The following is a 7,364-nucleotide window of genomic DNA, read 5'->3' on the forward strand; positions in this document are numbered from 1 at the left end:
TCCCGTGGTGCAGTTCATCAGGCAACATTGAGACCTTGGTGCCTCATATGTGAAGGAGCGTTGGGCTGAAAAAAGTGTCCCTGTTTCAAACATCTGATTATACGTATTTCTTACTGTAACAGGTTTATTTTGTTTACAATATACGCATTTTCTTTATTGTTTTTTGGTTCTCTTAGTCTTCATCTGATTATGTGTAAGCTGTTGTTAATCTCTTGGGTATCTCTTGATCATATTTTCCTGCTTCGTATTTCATTTTCTTTCATGTTTTTCTCTTTCTTGATGCACGAGGGTGGGTGTTTATCGAAGGGTGTCTCTGTAGGGTTTTAAGGTTCTCTTTTCAATTTTGTGCTGGACTGGTATAGCGTTTCGCTTTTCTTTTGTTTGGTGTTTTTATTTTGCAGACTCTGTTGGCTGGTTGGATTTCTATCCGGTGGAGTGCTTCGTTCTCCATTTTCTTGTCCCGTTTCTTGATTCGACTGTGGAAAGGTCTAGGGTTTCGTCTTGCCATGAAGTTCCTCTGTTAGAATTGTCGGGGATTGGGGAATACCGCGACTGTTAAGGAGCTAAAGCAATTGTTGGCTGCTTATAAACCTGATATTGTTTTCTTGAGCGAAACAAAGATGAGTACCAATGAGTTCCGTCGGGTCCAAAATAGATGCAGAATGTAAAGTGGCTTAGCCGTGAACTCAGAAGGACGTAGCGGCGATCTTGCGTTAATATGGCAGGAAGGAATAGATGTTACCATTCAAAGCTTTTCTAAGCACCACATTGATTCCATGGTTCGGTTGAAAAATCATAATAACATTCGTGTAACTGGATTTTACGGGCATGCGAATCCAAATTTAAGAAGTAATTCATGGGAAATACTAGAAAGTGTTGGTGGTTTGGTGAGGGAGGATTGGGTGGTTGGGGGGGGACTTTAATGCTATCCTGAATGAAGCTGAAAAAGAAGGAGATCGGAGGAAGGTGAGGGAACACATGAATGAGTTTAAAGATGTTCTAGACAATTTAGCTCTTGTGGATATTAAACTCGGTAGTGGGTGGTTTACTTGGGTCAATAACAGAAGCGGTGGAAACATGATAAAAGAAAGGTTAGATAGGTTTGTTACCTCGGTGTCTATGATTGAGAAATACCCATTTATGACCTCTAGGGTGGTGTGGCAAACACAGTTTGACCATGATGCGATCATATGGGACATGTGGGGTAGTAAGCCTAAAGAGTACCCTAGAGACCAAAGATTATGTTTCAGATTTGAAGAATGTTGGGCTATGGATAGTGAAGCAAAAAATGCTATTAGCAATGAGTGGAATCGAGAATCTACAAATTATGTTAACAAATTAGAGAAGATTCAGTGTGTTTTGGGCCCGTGGCAGAAGGATAAATATGGAAAAATGAAGAATGATATGCAGAAGTTGGAAAAGAAAAATGATCGGGCCATCGATTCTGAAAGAAGGGATGATAGTGCAATCATTTTAAGGGAGGCGAGGAGCAGACTTAGCCAACTTTATGCCAGGAAAGAAAAAATACTGGGCTCAAAGGTCAAGGTCTCAATGGTTAAGAGATGGAGATAGGAATACGAGATATTTTCATGCTAGAGCTACGAGTCGGTTAAAGAAAAATATTATTGAGAAGCTTAAGAATGAGGATGGGACGTGGGTAACTGATAGTAAGGATATCAGCAATGTGGCTAAAAATTATTTTTTGAGGCTCTTTCGGTCAAATGGTCAGGATGTTGAGAACCATGATATGGAGTACATTCAGGAAAGTGTTACTACAGAGATAAATGAGTGGCTTACGATGGACTATACGGAAAATGAAGTTATCTAAGCTATTAAACAAATGAACCCTCACAAAGCTCCGGGGGTTGATGGTCTATCGGGAAGTTTTTTCAAAAACCATTGAGAGATTGTTGGAAATGAAACTGTTCAATTCTGTCTGGACATTCTTAAGGGAAAAAATGATATTTGTGATATTAATGAGACAATGATTATATTAATTCCTAAAATTTGTGATCCATGTGAAATTACTAACTATCGTCCCATTAGTTTATGTAGATTTATTTACAAGATTGTTTCAAAGGTCCTGGCCAATTGGCTTAAAGCTGCCCTTCCGGGATGTATAAGTCAGAATCAAAGCACTTTCGTACCAGGAAGGATGATACATGATAATATCTTAATCGCACATGAACTTCTACATTACCTTCAAAGCTCCAAAAATGGTCCAAATAAAGGGTTGGCAATCAAGATTGATATGAGTAAAGCATATGACTGAGTGGAGTGGGATTTTATCAAGAAGGTAATGAAGAAAATGGGGTTTGCTGAGAAGTGGATTGGCAAAATTATGTGCTGCGTCCGGTCGGTAAGATATTTAGTTAAATGTAATAATATTTTATCGGACATTATTATTCCCGAGAGGGGTCTCTGTCAAGGGGATCCTTTATCCCCTTATTTGTTTCTATTTTGTATGGAAGCTTTGTCAAGGATGATGATTCAGGCTCAGAATAAAAAATTATTAAAAGGAATCAGGGCTAGTATTAAAGGACCTAGGGTTAATCACTTATTTTTTGTGGATGATGCCCTATTGTTTGTTAAAAATAAGAAGAGTGATATTACATGTCTTAGTCATATACTGAAGGTTTTTGCTAATGTTTCAGGACAAGAAATTAATTATGAAAATCTATGGTTCTGTTTAGTCCTAATACTCCCAGGGAACAGAGACACAATTTCAGTGAAATTCTTAGCATGAAGGTGGTTGAGAAGCTAGATAACTATCTCGGCCTTCCACTTCCTAGAGGAGAAAAGAAAAAAAGTGGCTTTCCAGGAGATCATTAACAAGCTGTCATGCAGATTAAATAGCTGGACCAAGAGGCTCCTTTCATTTGGGGGTAAGGAAGTCTTCATAAAAGCAATTCTTCAGTCCATAGCAACAAATGCTTTATCGATCTTTAGGGCTCCTAGAGGTGTGCTGGATGACATACAATCAAATTTTAGCAGAGCATGGTGGACGGGCAAAGATAAAGGCAGATTTTGGACGATGCTTCCGTGGAAAACATTGTGTCACCCGAAAGGAATGGGTGGAATTGGTATAAGGGACATCAGACTATTCAACTTGGCTCTATTGGGGAGGCAAATCTGGAGGCTTATTAATAACAAAGACACGCTGTGCTATAAAGTTTTATCATCTAAGTATTTTCCCGATGGCAATATCTTCAATTCCAAGAAGGTTGACAAAGTGTCTTTTACGTGGACCAGCATTGCGGCTGCAGCAACTATCCTCAAAGATGGATTCGGATGGCAGGTAGGAAATGGAAATAAGATAAACATAAGGGAAGACAATTGGGGGATGGAAGGCTTAAACGGTGGAATTCTTAATATGGATATGCTTGCCCCGAATGATAGAAGAGTGCTAGACCTATGGAATAAGGATCAGAGAAGCTGGAATAGGGATAAAATCTTTAAGCTGTATGGGTAGTATTGGGGGGATAAAATTTGTAATCTCTCCATTGGGAGTAGAGACCATGATGACAGAGTAATATGGTTTCACAATACTCATGGGTGTTTCACATCGAAGTCAGCCTATTCATGGTTGCTGTTGAAAGAAATGGAATACGGCCCTCACAGATTTTTTTGGAAAGCGTTATGGAAACTTGATACCTTACCGAAGATTCGTGTTTTTACGTGGCGGGTGGGACATGAGATTCTTCCGACAAATAGAAAAATTGCCTCCATCAGACCTGGCTTCAACAAGGGGTGCCTAAGATGTGGAGCCGAAACTGAAACTTTGCTACATGCGTTAAGAGACTGCCCAACATCGAGAGAAGTTTTGTCGATAGGAGGATGTTCAAGAGTTTTATTTCTAAATCGTATGATCATTGCATTGATTGGTTGGAAGATGTGATGTGTGTCCTTGACAAGAGAGCCATGGCCGACCTAATGGCAATACTATGGAACTGTTGGAATAATATAAATAACTTCATCTTCAGGGGAAAAGAATAGAAGGCGCAGCTAATATGGGAAAGAGACAGCAACTTGAGTAAGGATTTCTGAATATGTAATTTGTTGAATGAACCTTTAATTTCACAGAATACCATAGAGAAAAAGTGGGTCAAACCTCTGAAGGGCTTTATAAAAGTAAACTTTGATGCTACAATTGGTGCTAACAGGATCGGGTATGGAACGATCATAAGAGATGAAGAAGGTTTTGTTTTAGGAGGCGGTGGGGGCTTTAAAGAGAGTAAGCTGTTGGTGGAAGAGGCTGAATGTGTGGCCTTTGAGGAAAGCATTAACGTGGCGTGCAAATTAAAAATAAAAGAACATGTTCTTTTTGAGACCGATCATGCTGGACTAGTAAACAAGCTTAATAATTTAGCCAATGACATCTCCATAATAGGTGCAGAATGCACTGCAGCCTTTAATTTTTTAAAATCTGCTAGTTTAATTTGGGCTGAACGGTCTTGTAATAATGCAGCCCATTTAATATGTAAAAAAATGTGTAGTGAGGCCAAAAATTGTTTTTTTATATGGATTATCCGTCGGAAATCCATGATGTTGTAATTGATAATGTTACTTAATTAAATGTGTTGACCCTTGTGGTCTTTTTTTTTGTTCAAAAAAAAAGAATGTCGACTGGTAGCACATTGACCAAGGTTTTTTAGCTCTTTAGGGGGGAAGTGATATTGAGCAGCCAGGGGTTATCCAGGGCACTGCCCATGCCTATCGCATGCCCAGACGTCGGTGCCCCCATTGCTGGTTAGGTTCCCGGTGGTGCTCCAGCGATCCATTCTGGCGGTGCTCCTGCAAGCTTTCTCGGGGTATACAAAACGGCGCAACAAGTCCCTCCTTAATCCCAAAAGGTATAATTCGGATACCGTTACGTGTTCGGTACCCAATAATGAATGAATCATCCTAAAGGTAAAAATCGAATACTGTTGCATGTTCGGTACCCAACAATGAATGAATAGTCCCTGTCCCTCCCCTTTTGCAACAAGAGCCTCCGGCACCTTTGTACCCCGGTCGTGCGATAGCCTCGTACACCATCGGCAGCGTGTGCCATCCCGTGGTGCGAGGCCATGTGTCGAAACATTGTGCACCACTGGCCCCTTCGATGTGTTGGAGCATCGGCAGCATCGGCACCTTAGTGCATCGGATGTGCGAAAGGGTCGAGCACCAAAGCTAATTTTGGGTCCCCGTTGGTACAAAAGCGTCGGCACCATAAAGTGTCCCTATTTTAGACACATAAATGTCACCTGGTAGCACATTGACCAAGGTTTTTTTGCTCTTTCGGAGGGAGGTGATATTGAGCGAACAGGGGTTGTCCAGGGCACTACCCATGCCCATCTCATGCCCAGACGTCGGTGCCCCCCATTGCCTGTTAGGTTCCCAGCGATACCCCGGTGATCCATTCCGGCAGTACTCCGGCGAGCTTCCCGGCAGTGCTCCGGTGAGCCATCCCGAAATATAGAAAATGATGCTACGAGTCATCCGGTCCCTTACCTTTTGAAACATCCCGGTCTCCTTCCTTTTGGAACAAGAGCCTCTGGCACCTTGGGGCCTTTGTCGTACCGGAGCATCAGGCACCATTGGTAACCTAGAACGTCAATGGTGTGGGAGAATCGACACATTGATTCTTGGACGTGCTGGAGCCTTGGACGCCATCGGCAACCTATGACATCGGTGGTACGAGTGCCTCGAGCAGCATCGGCACCATGGTGCCTCGGATGTGTGGGAGCCTCGAGTAGCATCGGTACCTTGGTGCTCGGATATGCGGGGGCCTCGAGCAGCATCGGCACCTTGGTGCCTCGGATGTGCGGGAGCCTCGAGCAGCATTGGCACCATGGTGCCTCAGATGTGCGGGAGCCTTGGATACCATCGGCAAACTAGGCCCTTGGTTGTGCGGGAGCCTCGAGCACCATCGGCACCTTGGTGGTTGGATGTACGAGAGCCTCGGCACCATCGGCAACCTAAGCCCTTGGTCGTACGGGAGCCTCGAGCACCATCGGCACCTAGGCCCTTGGTCGTGCGGGAGCCTCGGGCACCATTGGCACGTTGGTGCTTGGATGTGCGGGAGCCTTGGACACCATTGGCAACCTAGGCCCTTCTTCGTGCGGGAGCCTCAGGCACCATTGGCAACCTAGGCCCTTCTTCGTGCGGGAGCCTCAGGCACCATCGGCAAACTAGGCCTTTGGTTGTACGGGAGCCTTGGGCACCATGGTTGGATGTGCGAGAGCCTTGACACCATCAGCAACCTAGGCCATTGGTCGTGCAGGAGCCTCGGGCACCATCGGTAACCTAGGCCCTTGGTCGTGCAGGAGCCTCGGACACCATCGGTAATCTAGGCCCTCGGTCGTGCGGGAGCCTCAGCACCATCGACAACCTAAGCCCTTGGTCGTGCGGGAGCCTCATGCACCATAAGAACCTAGGCACTTAGTCGTATAGAAGCCTCGGGCACCATCGGCACCTTGGTGCTTGGATGTGGGGGAGCCTCAGGCACCATCGACAACCTAGTCCCTTTGTCGTGCGGGAGCCTCGGGCACCATCGGCAACCTAGGTCCTTGGATGTAGGAGAGCCTCGGGCACCATCGGCCACCTAGGCCTTGGTCATGCGAGAGCCTCAGGCATCATCGGTACCTTGGTGCTTGGATTGCGGGAGCCTTGGACACCATCGGGAACTTAGGCCCTTGGTCGTGCGAGACCCTCGGGCACTATCGATAACCTAGGCCCTTGGTCGTGAGAGAGCCTCGGGCACCATCGGCACATTGGTGCCTGGATGTGCGGGAGCCTCGGAAACCATCTGCAACCTAGGCCCTTGGTCGTGCTGGAACCTCGGGCACCATCGGCACCTTGGTGCCTCGGATGTGCAGGCTAAAGAAAAGTGTCCCCATTTCAGACATAAGAATGTTCTCTGGTAGTATATTTATAAAGTTTTTTTAGCTCTTTAAGGGGTAGAGATCCACTACCCCCCGACGTGGCCCCCTCCAACGCAAGGTGCGGTGCGTTCGTAACCCCCACGGGGGTCGAATTCTCTCGCAATGACTCACCAATAGTGGTGGGTTGATCGCTGGCGCTAGTGGCTGGGGTGATGATTTTTAGGCCGGTCAAGCCTGTGCCCATAGAAATGTAGCCAACGACTCTAGAACCAAGTTCCCTATATCGGCTAAAGATCTCCTGGGGTGGCTGATGCATTGCTATGGGCTCGAGCTTGGCTTGGCCATTCTCCCCCGTCATGTTAGGGACGCTTGTGCCTCTCAAGTCGGGAACCCATCAGTGCCTTGGCCTTGCCTGCATTCGAAGCTGTCCGTGACCTCAGTACCAAGTGCCTTTGATGGAAACGGCTCATTGAGGGGCGTAAGTTGAGTTTGTAGGCT

The sequence above is a fragment of the Gossypium hirsutum genome, chromosome A07 (genome assembly GCF_007990345.1).
Source record: "Gossypium hirsutum isolate 1008001.06 chromosome A07, Gossypium_hirsutum_v2.1, whole genome shotgun sequence".
NCBI lineage: Eukaryota > Viridiplantae > Streptophyta > Magnoliopsida > Malvales > Malvaceae > Gossypium > Gossypium hirsutum.